Source organism: Gopherus evgoodei, chromosome 4 (genome assembly GCF_007399415.2).
Source record: "Gopherus evgoodei ecotype Sinaloan lineage chromosome 4, rGopEvg1_v1.p, whole genome shotgun sequence".
Lineage (NCBI taxonomy): Eukaryota > Metazoa > Chordata > Testudines > Testudinidae > Gopherus > Gopherus evgoodei.
In genome coordinates this window covers 61,390,289-61,414,099 of record NC_044325.1, presented here as the reverse complement: position 1 = coordinate 61,414,099, position 23,811 = coordinate 61,390,289, and the positions used below count along the sequence as shown (strand labels likewise).

At 39.7% G+C, this 23,811-nt stretch overlaps 1 long non-coding RNA gene across 1 annotated transcript in view; it reads right to left on the bottom strand.

The window, feature by feature from the left end:
* Positions 1–7,611: 7,611 nt before the first annotated feature.
* Positions 7,612–23,811, bottom strand: part of LOC115650063 — an 87,894-nt gene continuing 71,694 nt past the window's right edge. Inside the window, exon 3 of the long non-coding RNA XR_003999995.1 lies at positions 7,612–8,363. This is a non-coding gene — a long non-coding RNA (uncharacterized LOC115650063). The remainder of the gene's footprint in view (positions 8,364–23,811) is intronic.

Genomic DNA, 23,811 nt, shown 5'->3' with positions numbered 1-23,811 from the left:
CATTAGGGAATCTTAGCTCTGTTAACAAAGGCTGGTGCTTATCTTCCCCACACCAAGTGGGGAGCGGACTAATTAACGAGCTTGCACTGTACAGAACCCTGTGCAGTGCAAGATGGTATCATTCTGGGTTTATACTCCAGTAGGGATATCAAGGCTGGGGAGCTGGAAAATTGGCTGGTGCCTCCATTGTTGGTCCATGAGTGGCTTAGGTAAAGCACTCAGATGACTCAGTTGGGTGTGTGGTGCCACCCGCTGTCATGTTGCGTGATAACAGGGCCCGGAAGAGCTGATTGTATGTCTCCAGCAGAGCACAGTGAAAGGCCAACCAAGCTGAATGGTTTGGGGACACAGGGTTCCCAATGGCTTCCAGGCTTCACCCTGGGGGCACATCCCATCATATCCCTTAGTTTTAAGGTTATCAACAGAACTTGCAAGTGCCATACAATGGGAGATATGTATCTACCAGTTCAACCCTGATAGCTAAGAAGAGCTAGTGAAATGATTGAGATAAAATGAGGATTGATCTGAATCTTTACCCACTATTTGAATTTATTAAACTTGTTCCCCCATTATTTTTCACTCGCAGGTGTCTTCAAAGAGGCTGCTTTCATGGTATCTCTGGCCCATCAAGAAGCTGGAGGTACCAGGAATCTCCTCGGAAATCTATTCTCATGACCCCTTGTGCTATTTTTATTTGCTTGCTTGGATATAACCTAAAACCAAAAAAACCCCCACATTTTTAGTCAGAATGACTCAAGCAGAGAGAAGAGACTTTTCCTGGTGATAAACTCAACTTCTAAACAAGGCACATCTTTGATAACACAAACATAAGATCAGCCATACTGGGTCAGACCAAAGGTCCATCTAGCCCAGTATCCTGTTTTCCAACAGTGGCCAATGCCAGTTGCCCTAGAAGGAATGAACAGAACAGGTAATCATCAAGTGATCCATTCCTTGTTACCCATTCACAGCTTCTGGCAAATAGAGGCTAGGAACACCATCCCTTCCCATCCTGGCTAACAGACATTAAAAACAGGTTATTAGAGATGGGAGGACAGAATCTCTGACTTCCCCCATATGCACACAGGAAGTGGCTGTGGAGACACTATAGCTGCTATGATCCCTTTTCCCAGAAGGATTTGGCCAGTGGATCTATCTGCCATGCTCTTGCATCTACAGCCCTTCAAATTTCCTTCCATGGGAAATTTCTTCCTTAAAGCTAATGAGGGGATTTAGTCTCACAATGGGTTTAATCCTTGTGAAGCACGGTTCCATAGCACACAGGATATGCAGACTCCCTACACATTCTGCCTCTTGGTTCTGCTTCATATTTGGTACATATGCATCTGTATATGTGTGGGGGCAGGATTTAGACCTTCCTAAAGGAAGGGAACTTTTCCCATAATTTTGTTAGTGACCTGTTAGCTAGCTAAATGTATTTATTTGGTTTTTATGAGGATGATTATTATTATTATTTCAATTGGTTTTTTAAGTGTGGTTGCTTCTTTTGTTTTGTATTTTCAGTTTGAGCATCCAGTTACTGTGGAAGCCATTAAAAACATAATTCTCATCTGTTACCACAAATATATATCCTAACCTAATTTTAGGAGGAAATAGCGGTAATCTCAGTTACCTCTTATGGTAACTGTTGGCAACTGTTGACTTTTTAATGGCAATCATTATATGTTTATTTCAAGTAGCTTCCTAAACATAATGTACTCTGTAGAGTAAATTCTGAAATGAAACCCCAGCTGGAAGCTATTCTAGTGTGTAATTTAAATGTATTTTCAGTAAATGGTATATTTGCCTTCTGAGAAAAGGCAGTGTCAGAATCCCTTTGTGTCATGAATTTTTTCACTTTTCAAGATTCATGTGTGTCATATAATGCATTGTTTTTGTTTTGTTTGATCATTTTGTGATCTTTAAGAAGCTAACAAGTTTTTTTCATACTTTAATAAGAGCTACTATGGGCCAAATTTATCTCTTCTTGGAAGTCCACTGAATCGGTTTTTCGTGTTTAAAATTGTTTAAAATTAATCAGCATATTGTTTGGTTTGTTGCTTTATGCCTAAGTGATAGATCATAAATGGCAATTTTTACTAACACTTTCCCTTCCACTATAATGAACCATTTACTTGCTTTTCACCCTGTGAATGTCCATCACATTGTGCTGTTTAAAATAAAGACAGCTGTCTTTTGGGTACTGAGAAAGATTAAGCAACTGTTGTCTAATATTGTCACCTTTGTAGAGGAACAATTAATTCCATGTGGAGCAATCCCAAGTCTGCTGATGTCAATGGAAAGGCTTCTATTGACTTCATGGGCTTTGTACCAGGCCCTACGTATCAAGTGGTGCCCGAGGTATCCTGCTGTCTGCTTGATATTGCCATCCTAGTTTCTATTTATCCTCATTTGGAGTGATGGTTCCCTTTTGGAGTTGCTTCCCTAGCTATATAAAAATACCCAACTATTTAGAAACAGCAACCTCCATATATGACTTCTCCCACCCCAGAAGCGGAAATCACCTTAATTCATCTTGTTTTTCTCTGAGGACAGATGCTCTGCCAGTCCTGAACAACTACTGAAATAAATCCAAAAGCTTTTCCCAAATGACACCCATCACTGCTGCCTACACACACATACGTGTATGTAAAGTACAAAGATTGGTGACTATGATTTTTGCTGCCAAAACCAACATTATTGAAACATTCCAGATTGCTAAATATCAGCCTATATCAGATAAACTTTAAATGAATTGTAGGAGAGACATTAGCAGGAATGTCAATATCATCAAGGTAATTGACAGCTTGATAAACTCAAACTTATTATCTGTAAGCAGCATGAGCTTATTTACTGCATTATGAATACCTTGTTGGAATAATAAAAACTGCTTGTATCTCTTATCTTTCATGACTGACAGCTAATTTCAGTGTTCTGATTAAATTATAATGCTAAATACTGGAACAAGACTGTTTTACATTTTTGACATAGGATCAAATTTAAATATTCTACATGTAGGCTCGGTTAAATACCAATTAGTTTGAATATAAAATACCTGCAGAGAACATTTTGCTGAGTGGTATTCATCCAAATCATATTATGTTCAGACTACACACACTGGAGATTTTAATCCACCATAATAATAAGAAATCGATCCAATGATAAGAGCTTCTAAACATTTAGAATGAAATCCAGAGGTCACTGAAGTCAATGGCAAAACTCCCGTTGACTTCACTGGGCCAGGATTTCACCCTGAGGATTACGTCACCTGCCACTGAAGTGCAGCTGCCTGCCTCTGAGATAGAAAGCCACAACACACAACAGTAATCAGACAAGAACATGAAGAATATTGTATCAGATCCAACTGAAAACTGCAGGGGGAACTTAGAGAGCCAGAATGTAAATTACCCGAATTATATTTTGGCTGGGGTATTAGGGTAATCAAACCTACTCTTAGAAAATTTTACCATGGGACCTTCAGGGTTGCAAGTAATCATGGCCTTGATTTAAATTTAAAGCTAAAAGATAGCATCCTGCTGGGACATTAGTTCAGAACTGATTCAGAGGCAGGAGTGACACCTACCGAATTACCAAAACCACCACCTACAGCACCTAAATGTTCTGAGGTCTCTCATCCAATTATTTATCCAGCATAGCTTCTGTAATGAGTCTCTCTCTCAACTTCTTCTCATCATCTCATGAAAGGTCACTGGGACCAGAGTGAAAGCTTCGTGATAGATAAATTTGCCATCCTGTGAGGTGCCAAGTGCCTGCTGTGAGGGGCTGAGCACCTCACTTACAGTAAACTTCACTGGACATAAGAAGCATGGGAAGCACACCGTACCTCACAAGCCTGAGCCCTAAATCTTCTTCAACCTTTCACTCTGCTCCTAGCAACCTTCCATGAGATGATGAAAACAAGTGGAGACATGGACTTTAATCACATAAACATACACGGAATTTCCTCTTTGACAACCACAAAGTTTTACCATCCAGCCACCTAAACATATTTATGGAATATAAGGAATCTTTATTTTCGTTCTTTAGGCTTTAAAAATAAAGAACCTTATATAAAAATATACAACGGCAACGCTGTGTTTCACACTATTCTAAGGCATCTTACATAGTAGCATCTGCAGCCTGAACATTTTAGGGATGAGGAAATGAACCTTTTATTACTTTTACTGCATTTCTTCAAGTGCTGTCAAACACAGAGCACAGAAGGGCATTATATGGGTAAAGCATAGTATGTGAGTCCAATTATGAGATCTTTGGCAATAAATATAATTGACACCTGATAATTTCATAAAATTGTTAAAGATAATCAATTTACAAAGCATTTTTGACTTTTTCCATTAGTAGTACATGATCCATTTTAAAAATCAACATAAATGGATGGAATCTAAATTTATTTTTAAAGAAATTATTACCATGGTGGATTTGTGGAATTTTGCAAGATCTGGTTTTTAGCTAGGAAATGAATGGCGGAAAATGACAATAGCATTATTTTAAAACATTTGTATATATCTGTACAATGTTTTTAAATTATCAGATTAAGATTATTTGGGCTTTATGTCAGGGAGAGAAATTTCATTCTAATGCATTTTAAATATTACTTGCCATTGCAAGGGTGATGAAAATACTGCCCAGCTGGCTAATAGTTCTACAGGAATGATTATTAGACCACTGATTCTAAAAAGACAGAAAAAAAAGTCTGATCATTTGTCTTAGAACTCCATGGGGTTTAGAATGTTTTTAAGTTATTCAGTACAAATTCAATATTTTATTTTAGTTTAATGAAGGAACCAAAAAGTTTGGGTGGGGGAAAAGAAAAGCTTTATAACCCTATTAGATTAATTAGGTAATTGTTAATGCAGTCCATTATTATTTACAAGATTATTCTAAAGTAGAGTATTCAGGAGTGATCTTTCCTGATATCATCATCATCAGAATGGATAATGGCATGTATACAAATTCTCTTTCGCTTATAACTACCATAAATGGCTGTGCATACAGCACACAGAGTTGTTACGAACAGAGGGCCTGATCTGATGTACACCTACCTCTGGGTGCCATGCTTCTTGATTTCAATTGAATAACTCCACATAATGAGCATTACTCTTGCTAGTAAGCATGTGTAGGATTAAGCTAATGTACGGGACCAGAAATGACCCAGAAATCTCCTCTCCAAAAATTTGCTGATCCTCCAGATACAGGTGTGGATCTGAACTTTGTGGTCCACGCTCCTGTATTTTCAAGACCAAGCACAAAATGGCTTTGAATACATAAAGTATATATAACTTCCAAAGACAGGCTATCGACTAAAAAGATCAATTCAACTCGGTGGTAGCAACTCCTCTGATTCCTCCATGTGTTCTTTTATAAATCATTTATTGTAAATGCAACAGCTGCACAGAAAGTATTTTTCCTAGGATTGGGAAAGTCATTTTATATTAGATAGAGATAAGACTGACCTAAACCATACCCCGACCTTCACCTCAGGGCAACTGATAAACATTTAGATACAAAGCCATGAGTCATGCAACTGCAGAGAAGGGTAAATCCAGCTGTTACTGGTGGGCTCTGAACCATATCCTCTCAATCCAGGCTACTACAATGCCAAGTGTCTCAGCTGTCCTACTCTAGGAAAATGTAACGCACATTAGCCCACTACAAGGGCTGATTGTATCTATACCTCTTTTTCGCCTTTCCTTATCCCAGCATCCCCTCCTCCCAAGAGAGGAATTTCACTCATATACTTCCCTGTGCCTCCCCTGACTGTCCTGCACTTGTTCATTTAAATTCTTCCCTCAACCTGATCATACCCTCCACGAGGGGAACAGGTAAAGTTAACAAAGCTCTTTTTAACCCTTTCAGGGCTTGTGGGGATTTTAGAAACCCCATCAGGCAGATACTACAGTCAGAACACGTACACATGTATTATTTCTTTGTAATTATAATTTGTATCATGTGACCACACAAAGGCCCCATTCAGAATCAGGACCTTGTTTTGCTACATGCTGGAAAAACACACAAGACGACCTTGTCCCAAAGAGTCTACCACTAACTTTGAAACAAAGCTGCAAGAAGTCAGTGTAACAAGCATAGGAGAGAAGGGGAGGAAGGATGAGCATGATATGATCCTTTGTGGCTCAGTAAAAAATGCTCTAAGGTGCTATTGCACAGCAAGGAGTAAAGAGAAATGATAAAAATCCTTTGTTATTTGGATTAAACATGTGTTTTCAATGTAACCTGGTTAGCTTGGAAACCAACACTGCTCAGTTAATCATTTCTGGTTAGCATGAGATGACTCCTAAGGCTTTACACTCTACCTAAATTGAGGCCAGGACTCATGAGTTTGGACTAACACATTACATTGTGCTTCCTTTCTCCAGAAGTACCATAATAAATAACTAAGGGCTCTCTAGTCACAAGGCTGGTGTAAGAAGGAGAAAATATACAGATTTCATGGAAGTATAATTTTCCTGGGTTTATTGTAAGTTTGAGTGAAAACATACTTTGGCTCCCTGTGTCAATAATTTCAGCCCAAATGACAATTTCCAACTCTGTTGAGAATATAGTTTTAAAAGCAAATAGCTTAAGAGCAAATGTTAAGAAGCAGGTTTCAATCAATATTACAGAGGTCTAGTCACTCCTTGTTTATGTATAATTCAGGAGAAGTTCAATATGTGGACCAAGGAGAGAATAGACTCATATGCGTGGAATGGCCACTGACCTTTAGCAAGAAGCCAAGTATAAGGCAGGTTGAGAGCAATAAGGATGCATTTAAGTATAACTTTGAGGAAACAAAAGGCAAACTCCTAAATGAATGAAGTCACTGTTTCTTACTCCTGCTGGGCTCCTGCATAGACACACAAAAATTGCACACCATTTGCTTTAAACAATACCCCCACTCCATCCCTCATACATTGCTTCAGTGCATGTTTTTGTTGTTTTTTTGTCTTTTGATTTCCCAAATAAATGGAGATATCTCCAGGGTGTATTCTCATAGGTTCCACTGAGAACAAATAGAGACAAACAAGAGCATTGAAGGGAAGAATACGCCCTGTGGTGTAATATCAAATGAAGTCAACATACCGGTAAACCATTATTATGATAAGGGAAGGGAAATTCATGATGAATCCCAAATGCCAGGTGCAATACAGTAAACTGGCATATTCAGGCATTATTCAGGTTATTCTACCCACCTTGCCTGCGCTGTATTTTGTCATTACTTGATATTTTCTACACTTAATGTCTCCAACTCCCTGAGCTGAGTGTTGGGCTATAAAAGAGGTTTTGTGTTTTCTGTCTGTAAAATTGAACACATGTACTGAAACCATATGGCTAATTTATTCAGTATGTTTTTAGAAGTGCTCTGGTTTTTCCTCCCTCAATGATGGTTAGAGAGGCGTTCTGTCCTACCAGCCTAATCTCTCCACTCCAACCAGTTGTGCAAACATGCCTCTTAGAAATTAAAACCACTGGAATGGAATTGGAAAAGGTTAAAAACACACATCATTTTCAGTATCTCATCATTTGTCCTTTAATAGTATACATTTTGTAGACGTATTTGTGTATACAGTACAGCCTCATTTACACAGCCCCCACCCACTCATCCACTTTACCAAAATTCCCTTTTAACCAGTGCCCCCCGAATAAATCACATACCTAGTTGATCACCATTTATCTACATGTTTTTGATATGTCTGCAATATTTTCAATTAATGTGGTCAAAATCTGTATATGGTTTGTGTGTATTAATGTGTATATACAGGTTGGCCCAGACCTGCCTTCTGCCTGTTTTTACCCCCCAACTTTTCCAGGGGAGGGGACAATTTAGTCTCTGGCATTTACTTCACTTGAAAATATCTTATTAGGCTACAGCAGTTTATAATCTATTCCTTAAAGAAAAGTTCTAAATGTAAAGATCAATCCTTAGAATCATTTAATTTTTCAGCATAATATATATTTTTTGCTTTCCAGCTACATCAAGTAAAATAAAAGGAAGGAAGAAACCTTTTATCATCTGTTCACACATGTAGATCACATTTTTCTCCAGATATGACAATTCAGTGAAACCAGTCAACCCAAAGAGGAGTGGGAAGGAGACAGAACTGTAAACCTGCCCTTTTCCAAGAAAGGGCAAGCTACACATCCTTCAGAGGGATAAGCGCTGGCAGTAATTCCCACATGCGTAAGGCATGCCTGAGAACCCATGGATGTCCATGAAGCACTGTGCCTTCCACAACTCTCATTTGGGAAATGCAGGTCCTCTACCTCCTCAGTGAGCACCAGTGCATTAAAGGTGGTGGAGTCCTACCTTTGTGCTATATAGGCCCTTTCATCAAAAGATCTCATAGCTGGAAAATAAAGAAGAGAGATGAGGGACAATTTGAAAGTGGGGGAGCAGGTTCTAAGCAATCTTCAACTGTAAAACTGTGCATTACATTCAGAGTGAAAAATAAAGAATTTTTAATGACTGTTCTAACTATTAATATGTAAAATATTGGTTCATGAAATCTAACATAACATATAGAGTCAAATTCATTGCTAATTTAAGTGGGTGCATCTCAGTTTAAGTGAATAGAGCTGCACCTGTATATACCCATGTGGTATAGCAATATGCTATGGCTTTACCCTCCTGCTTTAAGTACTTTACAATATTTTACTAAGGGCTTGATTCTCAAAGGAGCTGAGCACCTATAAGTTCCTACAGTATCAGGGGAGTTATCAGCTGGTATCTACTTACTTAACAGATAAGTTTCGGTATTTGGACCAAAATGTAACTTTAGTTATACCTGTGCAATCCCGCTGAAATCAGTGGGATTGCAAGGATTCAGCTGAGGTCAAAACATGGCCCTTACATCATAACTCATAACATAAACATGGCAACAGTCTGAGCTGCAGCCCAGACTTTGGTACAATGAAGTACTAACTAAAAACTGTCATTTATTAGACTTAAATTTTCCAAAAATACCCTCTTTAACCAGTTTTCTTCTATTGCTTGCTCACAACCAGTACCTGAAACATTAGGCTAGATTAATCCCTGGTGAAACTCAATTACCTTTAATAATGTTACACACCAGGCATGTATTTGGCCTCTTCTCTACTTTATAGTCATTAATTCATGGATCTGATTTGTGGGAAATATTAGCTTATTAGTTCTGAGTCATCTGAGTTCCTAACAAGTGTGTTTTATCCTACAGAATGTTCCATATGCTGTAATTTGAGGACATAGAAAGTGGATCATAAGGCAAACGGCTTCTCCTCCAGCTGGTAATAAACCAAGCTTGTTTGTAGAATATTTGGGAGTTGGCTCTTGATTGAAATGTAGTGCCCTACTCTCCTCCTTTCCCAGCATTGCTTTGAAGATGTTTATTTAAGTTACAGTTTTTCTTTGAATTCTGTATCAAAGGAGGACTTCAGTATCAAGGTTAAATATAACTTTAAGCAAACATGGTAAGGATTAGGGGCCCGATTCCACAACACTTAAATCAGTAAGACTTTTGACATTGACTTTAATGAGAGTAGGACCATATCCATGACAAACTAGTTTCATTTTAAGATTTAAGATAATTGATTTTAAAAATTAAAACTGAGCACGGCACTGTCTTTAATTTTATTATTATTCTTTAATGTGAATCTAGTTCTCCCAAAAGATGTCTAATTAACAGCCCTGACGACTCAAGTTGCCTGTGTATCTATAGAAAAAGCAGAGAGGCAGCTCAAATTTCCCTAGTGCCCTGCCAATGTGACTCAAGCCCAAGCCACAGTAAGAGATTAGTTCAGTTTCCAGATCAGTCCTGGAACTCTCCACTGAGTCTGCCAACAAAGATGCCAATTGATTCTAATTCTGATAGTCCTTTCGTGATGTGGTCACTTGCCCTCAGGGAACAGGACTGAGACCAACTGGTGATAACAGATTTTGGTCATTACTCTGATAGACTACATTTCAACTGGCAACTTAGATGTGAGCGGCTCCAATACACACACACACACACACACACACTTTCTCTCTGTCTCTCCTGAAAATTAATTCTTTGTAATACAAAACTTCACAGGAGTTTAGAGATTCATCTTCATCAAATGATAAAGATCAAAGGGTGAATCCTGCTCCTACTTAAGTTAATGGGATCTTGTTATTGACTTAAATTGTAGCTGGAATGGCCCAAAAGTGTAATTTTTCCAGAAAAAAATTTGATATGAACAAGGAAGGAGCCCTTAAAGCACTTATGGAAAATCTGATAGAATTTAATACAAAATAATAGCATTTATATCAACTTATATACACCTCTACCTCGATACAATGCTGTCCTCGGGAGCCAGAAAAATCTTACCGCATTATAGGTGAATCCGCGTTATATTGAACCTGCTTTGATCCACCGGAGTGCGCAGCCCTGCCCCCCCCAAGCACTGCTTTACCATGTTATATCCAAATACGTGTTATATCAGATCACGTTATATCGAGGCAGAGGTGTAACAAAACACACTTAGTTCTCTTAGCAGCCTGAAATTCCCTGAACTTTCCTGCATTGCAGTATGGGTCCTAAACTAGAAAAGTTTCATAATGAAACTACCGCAACTAGCATGAGACATATTGCAATAATTGGTTTTCATTAGAAGTTGAAATTTGAAGCAAACCAAATCTACAGGTTAAATTTGCTGATAGTAGCCAGTTACATGAAGCCCTATTGTTCTACAGATCTACCAATTCATCCAAAGAAAAGGAATTGTCATTATAGACCAGGATCATGGAGCTGTATATAGATTTTTGACACACAATTGTGTGATTTTCTGTCAGCCAATAGCATTAGGAAAAGATGTCCCAAAAATATTGAGGATCTGAGCCAAAAATACTCTTGAGTCCTATGCACAAATGCACATGCACAGTCACTATCAAATGCTTGTTTTCATCCTGTTGTGACACGAAGATTCTGTGGCTTAAATTAAACTGAAATAGTGGAAGTGTTTATAAAGAGTAGAAAAATAAGAAATGAAGATGACAAAGTTCACTTGCATTTCTGTCTCCTGATCTGCATGGTAAATTGCAGGTATTCCAGATTTTATTTTTATTTTCCCATTTAATGCAGAGTGCCAACTTGTCTACTAAATATGCCTGCTACTAAACTAGGTGCTCTGAATAAAGCAGTAAATATTGTTGCTTCATGGCTTTTTATTTCTGTGATTGGGTGGGTGTGCACATGGAGTCTACATCCTCTACTTACCTGTGGTATAGGTACAGCATAGGTAGGAGTGGTGGATGCTTCCACACGCTACCCTGCAAGGAGTACCTCAGGTGCTGAGATGTTAATTAATCTCTATAGCTCATTCCACTGAAACTGACAGAGTTGCCCATTAACTCCTATTCTGGTACTGCCTTTTGAGATGTGGACACCTGTCCATTTGGAACTGACTGGTCTGAGACCATTATACCTACTACCTTTAGAGCCATTAATATTATTAACCAGTAAGTATTAAAGGAAAAGTTAAGCAGACTGCATTTAAATCCTCATTCTCCCCCTACAAGGGAATAGCCTATATATCCACTAGATATTTATACATTCTCATTATCGGAAATTCTGAATTCAGAGTTTCAACTCCCAGATTCTCCTCTGAATGAATCAGTTGTGCGAAGTGGCTTTGCTACTCACTTGTACCATGGAGAGTAAGGAATTCCACCTGCAAAAATTGCAGATCCCAAGATATGTGGGTCTGCTGGAATCAGGGGAGTTCTGTTTGGGGAAGGATTGTTCACAGGGAGTGCTTGTTATTATATGATGCAGTCCCATTGATTTCAGCGAGACTGCTCCCAGAAATAAGGGCTTTAGGAGAAGGCTCCATGTTTTATATTTTTTATAAAGTGACTTATGGGATTTATATCATTTATAACTAGTTGCCCATGTTTTCGTAAGTCAATATAAAACCTGGAAAAATTAAACACACAGAGTACTATACATTTAAAAAAAAAACTTTAAAATTAGAATTTGAATGGACCAGAGTAAGTGCATGAAATCCATCTTCCATAGACTTTTCCTTGGTAAGAAATCATGTTTGTAATGTCTTAAATATATTAGTTTTATTAGCTGTATCAGGAGTTTCACTGAAGCAGTACAGACCAGTACATATTAACGTTTATAAAAGAAAATAGTGTGCACAGGCTGCATTCAAAGAAAACAGCCAATTAATTAGACAGTTTAAACTAGGGCTGTAGAGTTCAGCAACTCTCCTGGCTGAAGCAAAAATCTAAAGTACAGAGGCGAACACATAAAACATGTCAACACTAATGTGTGATACACAAAGACCAAACACTGTGCAGAGACGTGCTGGAGTTTAACTGAATCATTTGTTAAGTATCAGAGGGGTCGCTGTGTTAGTCTGGATCTGTAAAAGCAGCAAAGAGTCCTGTGGCACCTTATAGACTAACAGACATTTTGGAGCATGAACTTTTGTGAGTGAATACCCACTTCGTCAGATGCATGTAATGGAAATCTCCAGGGGCAGGTATATTATATATATACACACACATATGCACATATATACACACACATATGCACATTATATATATATATATATATATATATATATATATATATATATATATATATATATATATGCAAGAAGCAGGCTAGAGATAACAAGGTTAGTTCAATCAGGGAGGATGAGGTCCTCTTCTGGCAGCTGAGGTGTGAAAACCAAAGGAGGAGAAACTGGTTTTGTAGTTGGCAAGCCATTCACAGTCTTTGTTTAATCCTGAGCTGATGGTGTCAAATTTGCAGATGAACTGAAGCTCAGCAGTTTCTCTTTGAAGTCTGGTCCTGAAGTTTTTTTGCAGCAGGATGGCCACCTTAAGATCTGCTATTGTGTGGCCAGGGAAGTTGAAGTGTTCTCCTACAGGTTTTTGTATATTGCCACTCCTAATATCTGATTTGTGTCCATTTATCCTTTTCCATAGAGACTGTCCAGTTTGGCAGAGGTACATAGCAGAGGGGCATCGCTGGCATATGATGGCCTATATTACATTGGTGGACATGCAGGTGAATGAACCGGTGATGGTGTGGCTGATCTGGTTAGGTCCTGTGATGGTGTCGCTGGTGTAGATATGTGGGCAGAGTTGGCATCGAGGTTTGTTGCATGGATTGGTTCCTGAGTTAGAGTTACTATGGTGCGGTGTGTAGTTACTGGTGAGAATATGCTTAAGGTTGGCAGGTTGTCTGTGGGCGAGGACTGGCCTGCCACCCAAAGCCTGTGAAAGTGCGGGATCATTGTCCAGGATGGGTTGTAGATCCCTGATGATGCGTTGGAGGGATTTTAGCTGGGGATGGTATGTGATGGCCAGTGGAGTCCTGTTGGTTTCTTTCTTGGTTTTGTCTTGCAGTAGGAAGCTTCTGGCTACACGTCTGGCTCTGTTGATCTGTTTCCTTATTTCCTCGTGCGGGTATTGTAGTTTTGAGAATGCTTGGTGGAGATTTTGTAGGTGTTGTTCCGTGTCTGAGGGGTTAGAGCAGATGCAATTGTACCTCAGTGCTTGGCTGTAAACAATGGATCGTGTGGTGTGCCCAGGATGAAAGCTGGAGGCATGAAGGTACGCATAGCGGTCAGCAGGTTTTTGGTATAGGGTGGTGTTAATGTGACCATCACTTATTTGCACCGTGGTGTCTAGGAAGTGGACCTCCCGTGTAGATTGGTCCAAGCTGGGGCTGATGGTGGGGTGGAAGCTGTTGAAGTCGTGGTGGAATTTTTCCAGAGTCTCGTTCCCATGGGTCCAGATGATGAAGATATCAATGTAGCGTAGGTAGAGAAGGGGAGTGACTGGACGAGAGCTGAGGAAGCGTTGTTCCAGGTTGGCCATAAAAATGCTGGCATATTGTGGGGCCATGTGGGTACCCATAGCAGTGCCACTGATCTGGAGGTATATACTGTCATCAAATTTGAAATAGTTGTGTGTGAGGATAAAGGCACAGAGCTCAGCAACCAGTTGTGCTGTGGCATCATCAGGGATACTGTTCTTGACAGCTTGTATTCCATCTGTGTGTGGGAAGTTTGTGTAGAGAGCCTCTACATCCATGGTGGCTAGGATGGTGTTTTCTGGAAGCTCATCAATGCATTGTAGTTTCCTCAGGAAATCAATGGTGTCACAGAGATAGCTGGAGTGCTGGTGGCATAGGGTCTGAGTAGAGAGTCCACATATCCAGACAGTCCTTCAGTGAGAGTGCCTGAGATGATGGCGCATCCAGGATTTCCAGGTTTGTGGATCTCAGGTAGTAGATAGAATAACCCTGGTCAGGGCTCTAAGGGTATGTTGATTTGTTCCGGAGTTAGTGTAGGGAGTGTCCTGAGTAGATGGTGCACATTTTCTTAGTATATTCCTCAGTGGCATCTGAGGGAAGTGGCCTGTAGAATTTGGTATTGGAGAGTTGTCTGGCGGCCTCCTTTTGGTAGTCAGTTCTGTTCATGATGACAACAGCACCTCCTTTATCAGCCTCTTTGATTATAATGTCAGGGTGGTTTCTGAAGCTATGGATGGCATTGCGTTCTGCACGACTTAGGTTATGAGGCAAGTGATGTTGTTTTTCCACAATTTCTGCCTGTGCATGTCGGCGGAAGCATTCTATGTACAGGTACAGACTGTCATTTTGACCCTCAGGAGGAGTCCATGTGGAGTTCTTCTTGTGCTGTTGGTGAGAGAGTAACCGTGTATCAGTGGGCTGTTCAGTGTTATCCTGAAAGTATTCTTTGAGTCGGAGACGGCGAAAGTAGGCTTCCAGATCACCGCAGAACTGTATCATGTTAGTGGGGGTGGCAGGGCAGAAAGAGTCCTCGAGATAGGACAGACTTTTCTTCTGGGCTGAGCATGTGGTTGGATAGATTGACAATATTGCTGGGTGGGTTAGGGGTACCACGTTTGTGGCCCCATGTGGCAGGTAGGAGTTTAGACAGCTTACAGTCCTTTTTCCTTTGTAAAGAGGTGAAGTGAGTAATGTAGATCTCCTGTCTTATTTTAGTGAAGTCCGTTTGTATGGAAGTTTGGTTATTTATGAGAGTCTCCAGGTTGGAGAGCTCTTTTTTGATGTTTTCCTGTTTGCTGTATAGGATGCTGATCAGGAGATTCCTCAGTTTCTTTGACAGAGTATGGCATAATCTCTCACTGTGGTCTGTGTAGTATGTAGATAGCAGTGAATTTTTTACCTTCAGTCCATTTGGTATGATGTCCATCCATTTGCATTTGGAAAGGAAGATATCTGTCTGTAGTTGTGCAAGTTTCTTCATGAGGTTGATTGATTTCCACTCCATACGGCTAAATGCAGTGCCTTGCATGGTGTCAAGTATCAGAGGGGTAGCCGTGTTAGTCTGGAATCATTTGTTGCCTGTGAATATCTAAATTTCTATAGTGGGCCTGCAACTTCAAAAAAATGAAATTTAACTTAATCTTAAACTGATATCTTGAAATATAGAGGGACTAATGATGCTTCCATAATTAAGGTCCAGTTTTGCTTTTAAAACAGGAGTTCATTCTCTGTTATATATCAGTAATATATAGTGTATCCTCCCTTGACTTACAGCACTGATTCTTTGAGTACATGTTTGATTTTTGTAAGAATTTACCAGAAAATGTGCTAATTAGTTTAGAAGTGAAACTTAAATTACAATGGACATATTAAAAAAAAGTGTGTGTGTCTTATCCTTTTTTGCATCTTTCTACCAGTTTATTAGTTACTCTTCATACTTTCCATATAGTTAAAACTCATTGAAAACTAGTGTATATGCAACATTTGAAGAAATGTGGAAAAGGGACCCTGACGGCTCCAGTCAGCACCGCTGAAGGGGCCATTAAAAGTCCAGTCAGCAGCACAGCAGTGCTAAGGCAGGTTTCCTGCTTGTCATTGCTCTGCACAGCTCCCAGAAGCAGCAGCATGGCCCCCTCCAGCTCCTACACATAGGGGCAGCCAAGGGGCTCCACATACAGCCTGTACCCCAAGTGCCATATCTGCAGTTCCCACGGCTGGGAACTGAGGCCAACGGGAGCTGCAGGGGCAGCACCTGCAGACAGGGCAGCATACAGAGCCACCTAGCCATGCTTCTGTACAGAAGCCAGAGGGGGGACGTGACGCTACTTCTGGGAGCTGCTTGAGGTAAGCGCCACCCAGATCCTGCTCCCCTGATGCCCTCCCATGTCCCAACAACCTGGGACTGAAGCTATGCTGCCTTCTATGTCACAATGCAGGTTACTTTCTGTTTAACAATATTTTTAATTTAATATTTTCACTGCTAAATATATTTAATTGCAGATGGATGGTTCAGAATCATTTTTAATTATATCTCTAGCCCTCATAGTTATGAAGGAAACAATGAAAATACTGATGCAATGCAAAGAGACCAGCTCCACCCCCCCACCACACCATGCAATCCCACAGTTCAGTGTCACCCCAAACTAACCCCTTTCTTACCTAACTCCCATTTTTCTGCTCTTCCTCTCTCTTATCATGTTTCCACTAATTTCCTCTGTCTCCACACACCATCTCAACTCCAACCAATAATATCCCTGCTTTCCACATACAAATCATTGCCTCATGGGACTACTCAGATTCATAAGGTTGTCTGCATGTGTGTCTGCAAGACTGGAGTCTAAACCAAATTACTTCCTAAAAGAATCTGAAAAACACTAGAATCAGGGAGGGGAAAAATTCCTGAAGGGCCCATTTAAAAACCAATTAACAGATTTATTTGAATATACTCAGAAAATTCATTTACTAATCACAAAGCAATGGTATAAATAGGAGAAATTAATCGAGAAATTTAGGCTTTGTCTACACTGTCCTGCACTTCGAATTATGGGGGTGTGAATAGCATCTTGCTGCACTGTAATTCCCCTGTGTGAACGCTGCAGGCACAGACAAAAAGGCTCCTAGTTAACATTAACATAATCCTGTTTGTAAAGGACTATGGGGCAGTCTGAACTGCAGGGCAAGGTAGAGAAGCCCTCAGTCCCTGCTTAAAGAGAACCTTAATGCAACTTAACTACAGAACTTCTATGATGCCTCTATAATGAAGGAAGAATTATTCTAAGATATTTTTACCTATGGCAATTGTACTGTAGTCCTCTTACAAAATGACATTAAAATGGACATATGAGGGTGTCATAAACAGATAGCTATGGGTTAATGTCTCTTTCACCTGTAAAGGGTTAACAAACAGTGACCTGAAAACACCTGACCAGAGGACCAATCAGGAGACAAGATACTTTCAAATCTCGTGGAGGGAAGCCTTTGCTTTGTGGGTTTGGCTTTGTTCTCTCTGAGTCCTGGATGGGGCTAGAGGTGTAACCAGGTTTCTGTCAATCTCCCTGCTACAGTCTCTCATCTGTTCAGAATTGTAAGTAGAAAAGGCGGTCATAGCTTTTTAATTTGTTTTCTTTGTCATTTGCATATGTGTATCTGCTGGAAGTAGCTTAAATTGTGTTTCTGATGGAGAAAGTTTCTATCGTTTATAAGTTGAAAGACCCTGTAACTGTTTACCATCTAAAGTGCAGAGATAAACCTTTTACTTTTTTCTTTCTTTCTTTTTTTATTAAAAGCTTTACTTTAAGACCTGTTTAATTTTCTTTTCCCCTTGTTGAGGTTCGAGGGAATTGAGTCTGTACTTAACTGGGAAGGTTTTGGGGGACCAGAGGGTATCAGGCCCCTAAAAATTCCTGATTGGTGGCAGCCTATCAAATCTAAGCTGGTAATTAAGCTTAGGGGAATTCATGCTAATACCCATATTTTGGACTCTAAGGTCCAGAATTGGGAATTATATTATGACAGAGGGACACTAGGGCCTCATACATCAGCAGCAACCCCACACGCCAGTATGACGGCACAGCATAGAGTAGTACCTGAAAGGTAAGCTGGAACTAAGCAAGTCCTGCAGAATGATCAGAAAGGCAACTCAAAGTGCTTTTCATACCTAGAATTACATGATAGGTCTTCAGACAGAACAGCACTGGATTAATCAGAAGAATAGGAACATACCTGTGTGGTATGTCTGCCACTTACTATTTTTCTAGATTTGTTGAAATTCTATTTCTTAGTGGATGTACAGTAAGCAAATCATAGAAAAGTTCAAGTATCAATTTAGCATTCCAGAAAAAAAACACAACAATCTGTGACAATGAGTCATTGCTGGCCACTTCTGAATTCCAAGCTTTCCAGTTATAGAATGACTTCAAGCATATTACTTCCAGGCCCCACACCCCTACACATACGGGAATGGATTGGTAAAGAGAGCATTACAGATTGCAAAGAGAATTCTACAATAACAAGACCCAACATTAGCTCTCTTGATCTAGACAGCAGCCTCCATGTCAGCCACTGGTATAAGCCCAGATGAGCTGCGTATGTATCAGTAGATCAGAATAATGCTGATAAAATTAACAGTTCATTCTAAGTTGCTCTGAATAAAGGATGTGAGATTGAGAGATGCCAGTCTAAGAAGTCTCAGATAGTTGTCTTTAACCATTGCTATTTAAAGCTTATTCAAACAAACCCAATGATTCAGTCCTGATAAAATGGCATGAAAAATAAAATTGGAGAATTGCAGCAGTTCCCACTGGATTTAGGTGCATTATGAGGTCTTTCATGGATCAGACTGATCAAGATACCCAGTACAGAAGAAATAAGCAGCATCTTCAGGTTGTTTCAAACCCACTTGAATTGTCATGTGATCCTAGTATCAATCAATCTCATACCACAGTCTTGTGAAAGGAGACAGTCTATTGAATAAGAGTCTTAAATCTATTGAACAGGCCATTACAATACTCAAAACACTTCTACAGACCAGATGATAAGCAGATATGAGTAAGTGGTGAAGCAGATGGCTCAGCTGGCTCTATAATTTACTGTTAAATATTAATTCTTGCCTAAGAGTGTTTTTACAGAATAGAGATGGTTCATAGAAACAAAGAAATGTAGGACCTCAAGAGGTCACCTAGTCCAGTCCCCTCCACTCATGGCAGGACTAAGTATTATCTAGACCATCCCTGACACTTATTTGTCTAACCTGCTCTTAAAAATCTCCAATGATGGAGATTCCACAACCTCCATGGGCAATTTATTCTAGTGCTTAGCCACTCTGACAGTGAGGAAGTTTTTCCTAATGTTCAACCTAAACCGCCCTTGCTGCAATTTAAGCCAATTGCTTCTTGTCCTATCCTCAGAGGTTAAGAACAACAATTTTTCTCCCTCCTCCTTGTAACAACCTTTCATATACTTGAAAACTGGAATCATATCCCCTCTCAGTCTTCTGTTTTCCAGACTAAAGAAACCCAATTTTTCAATCTTCCCTCATAGATCATGTTTACTAGACCTTTAATCATTTTTGTTGCTCTTCTCTGGACTTTCTCCAATTTGTCTGCATCTTTCCTGAAATGTGGCACCTAGAACTGGACACAACACTCCAGTTGAGGCCTAATCTATGCAGAGTAGAGCAGAAGAATTACTTCTTGTGTCTTGCTTCCAACACTCCTGCTAATCCAAACATCATTCTGGGATGTGTTTCTTGCAACAATGTTATACTGTTGACTCATACTTAGCCTGTGGTCCACTATGACCCCCCAGATCCCTTTCTGCAGTACTCTTTCCTAGGCAGTCATTTCCCATTTTGTTTCTCATCTTTTTCTCTGGCCTCTGACTTGTACACAACAGGCCATGCACAAACTGGTCCTTATTTTTAGTGGTCAGTGAAGGTGTTATTGTTGCATGGCCTTTCCATGTTCCAGAATCCTTTAAGAATATATGGAGATATACTTATCTCATAGAACTGGAAGGGACCCTGAAAGGTCATCAAGTCCAGTCCTCTGCGTTCACTAGCAGGACCAAGTACTGATTTTTGCCCCAGATCCCTAAATGGCCCCCTCAAGGATTGAGCTCACAACCCTAGGTTTAGCAGGCCAATGTTGAAACCACTGAGCTATCCCTCCCCCCTCCACTATAAATGTACCCTCTTAAAAACATCTCTCTAATACTCAGAAAGCTTTAACACTATTTCCAAAACAAGGATTGCAGCCATCTTAAAAGCTACATGTTTAGGAGAGATGATCCAAAATATAAATTAACCTGGGATGCTCAGTTTATTCAGCTGATGATTGGTCAAGCATAACCATATGTTTGTGCTCTTTGTACTGTCCCATCTGCAGGGCCAGCGCTTCCATTTAGGCGACCTAAGCGGTCGCCTAGGGCACCAGGATTTGGGAGGGCAGCAGGCTGCTCCGGTGGACCTCCCGCAGGCGTGCCTGCGGAGGGTCCACTGGTCCCGCAGCTCCGGTGGAGCATCCGTAGGGACGCCTGAGGCAGGTTCACCAGAGCCACAGGACCGGCGAGCTGGCCCTGCGCCTAGGGCACCAAAAACCCTGGCACCGCTCCTGCCCATCTGCCCTCCTTGTCAGGAAATTAAAACTGAAAGGATACCAGAAGAACAATGCTGAGGAGTAACGTAATGCCCTTGTTTCTTGGGTACTCATTTATACCTGTGCAAGATAGAGCAATGTTTTTCACCATCACAATGGTAGCACTCACTTGGCACAAGAGCTAATGATTACACGAAATACAAGGAAATGGAGATTTGGGCTCAAAGAATATGCATACACTCATGGAGCACACAAACACACACAGAGAGCTATCTTATGAGTGTAACAGACCTGTCATCCTGTTCTTGTTATTTCTTTTGCTTGTGTGTTCAGGCTAATAATGGGAGAGGTTATTAACACTGTAGTACTGCAAGAGCTTTGCAGGATCTCTTTTAAATAGTTCATACTTAGGTCATATTCCAAATCAAAACAGGGAAGATAAGTTTGGGGTGTCTTGATCTTGGAAGCAGCTATTAAGTCAATATCGTTGCCAGTAATTCTCCTGGCACCACTGAAATCACACATTTTGCATACATTCAATTAAATTAAAGAGTCTTTATTCCAAACAAGAAATAGCTCATTTTGTGAATAACTGACTAAGGTAAGTAAGACAAATAGCTGACTAAAGCAGACCCAGTTAAAATAATAATTCTTCCAGTCAATGAGATTGTATATATAGCCTACTTAACACAATATACTTTGGCTTCCAAGAAAAGACAAACAACTTTACATGGTAAGAAATCCCTTAAGTAAGCTAGTGATACAGAAAGCAAGCCCAGTGCTTTGCACTAAGCAGCAATGTGTGAATTTTCTATTCAACACAGCAACACTGGTCTATTTATTTCATTTATGTGTATACTTAATAGTAAAATTATGCAGCTTTAACATATCGTAGTTACTCTTTATGGGTCTGGGTCCTGAACAAAAATATTTCCTTTAGATTTTATTTGAATAATGCTTCTTCAGGTGAACTCTGGTAAATGCCATAAAAATTATAAATCTGGAAACCTAGGAACTATAGAAAAGGGAAGGAAATTACCTCAGTTTGGCATGAGGTACAATATTACTTTCTTTAAATAAAATGCATCCTCTGTCCTCACTAACCCCATATAGGATAATTTAACATTTCATTGTATTCTGTCACTTAGCCTTGCCCATTGCCAGACACACAAGGCAGCTCATATTATAGTGCCTGGAGTTACAAAGAGCCTATGTTTCCACTCACTATTTTTCACTTCCCTTGGAAAGCATGGTAGACTGGCACCTTTTTTTCTTTCATCATAAACGCTCTTTGACTTAAGGGAAGAAAAATTGCACATGTAATTAAATGTGTACAGTTGCAGGTAAATATATGGCATTTCATAATATTTGTCACCACAGTACCTTATTTAACAACCTAATCTGGTATATCTTAAATGTGCAACAATAAGCCCAACTTTAGAAAAGACTTGTGATCCAAAGCCTTACTGGTGACAGGTGACATGCTTCCAGGTAAATTCCAGTGAATGATGGGATCCAGTTAAAAAAGAATTAAAGGACAATTAATTAATACCAATTAACATGGTTTTATGGAAAATAGGTCTTGTCAAATGCATTTGAAATAATTTGTATGAGATTACAAATTTGGAGGATAAAAGCCATTCTTTTGACACAATTTATTTGGAGTTCTACAAGGCAGAAAGTGAAAATGAGATTCAGGCTTCTAAATCAGTCAGGAGTTGCAACACTGAGCACAGTAATGTCTAAATTCTTTTAAAAATCTGGATGTAAATGTCTACTTCCCTTTTGAAAAGGGTATTTAAGCTCCTAAATCAGTTAGGTGTTGCAACCTAACTAGGTGTTGCTGAGTTCAGCAATGTCTAGATCCCTTTAAAAATCTGAGCCTTAGCCACTGACAATTTGGATTGGCATTATTTAGAATCAATGGAGAACATATTAAAAACTGGCTAAGTGTTAAATCTCAAAATATAAATGTTAATGGGGAATCATCATCATCAAATGAGTTTTCGATGGGCTCTCACAGAGATCTGTGCTTGGCCCAATACTTCTTAATATCTTTGCTCAATGAAATATTAATGATCTGGAACAAAACATAAAAATGGCTGGTAAGTTTGAAGATGAGACAATGATCAATTAAGTAGTAAATATTGATAATGACAGGTCAGTTACTATTATTATTGGGTGGTTTTTAAGCTGGTTTCATTGAAAAAAACATGTTGTAATACAGCCAATGCATACTCATGCATCTAGGAATAAAGACTGTAGCTCATACAGACAGAGTGGGAGACTATGTCTTGGAAAACAATGATGCTGAAAAAGACCTAGAAGTCATCACAGATAATCAAATGAACATGAGCTCCAAGTCCTGGTTCCACATTTTTAAAAGGTTGATGAAAATATGTTGAAATTGAAAACCCTGAAAAGGGTTTAGAAAAGAGTCACAGGAATGATTTGAAGTCTGCAGAGCCTGACTTAAGTTCAACTAATTTAACTTATCCAAGACAAGGTTAAGAGCTGACTTGATCATAGTCTATAAGTACCTACCTACACATGAGGATATCAGACAGTGGACAGCTCCTTAATTGAGCAGATAGAGACATAACAAGATCAATCCAAAGTCAAACTGGTAATGAAGGAATAATTTGTGTATTTCGTAGCTCTTATTTTTGACCAAATCTTCATAGCTCAACTCTGAGAGGAGACAAGTATCAGTCCTCATATTTTGGAGTTAAGGTAGTGAGAAATTGCACAAGGTCAACTCAGGCAGAGCTGGGAAATTTTTCAAAAGCCAATAGGACTCAGGTTTTGAAGGACTAGTTTCAAAAAGAGACTTGGGTACCCAACTGCCTCTTCAGGCACCTATGTCTTATATTTAGGTGCCACCTAACCCTACCCTTCCATAGGCAATTAATTTTCCACTGGTGGCCATGAACAAAGTTGCCAGGTCCTGAGGCTGCCCCACAGCTAATAGACTGCTCAGATCCCTCACTCACACCTAAACCTCAACTGGATTATCAAACTAGACATTCCTTTGTGCCCTGACAGGGAGATAAGCAATCTGGTAGGCATGCCCTGAGCATGCCTAACCCACACAAAAGATAGCCAATGATGAACAAGTAAGAAATGTTGGGGGCTGGCTGTGTCCCCTAGAATATCCAATATCCCAGTGGTTCAGGCACTCACCTGAGTTGTGGGAGACCCAGGTTTAAATCCCCACTCTGTGTGATTTAGAACAGGGACTTGAACTGAGGTCTCCTATATTCCAGCGGAGTGCCCTAAGCATGAGGATATTGAGTATTCTGGGTGGAAGGTCTCTCAGTCTCTCCTGTTGAAGCTGTTCCACTTTATATAAATAATTAAATATTCATTGGAACAGGAACCTCATTCGTCAATGAATGCTCCAACCATCATGTGATAGGATCAATCTC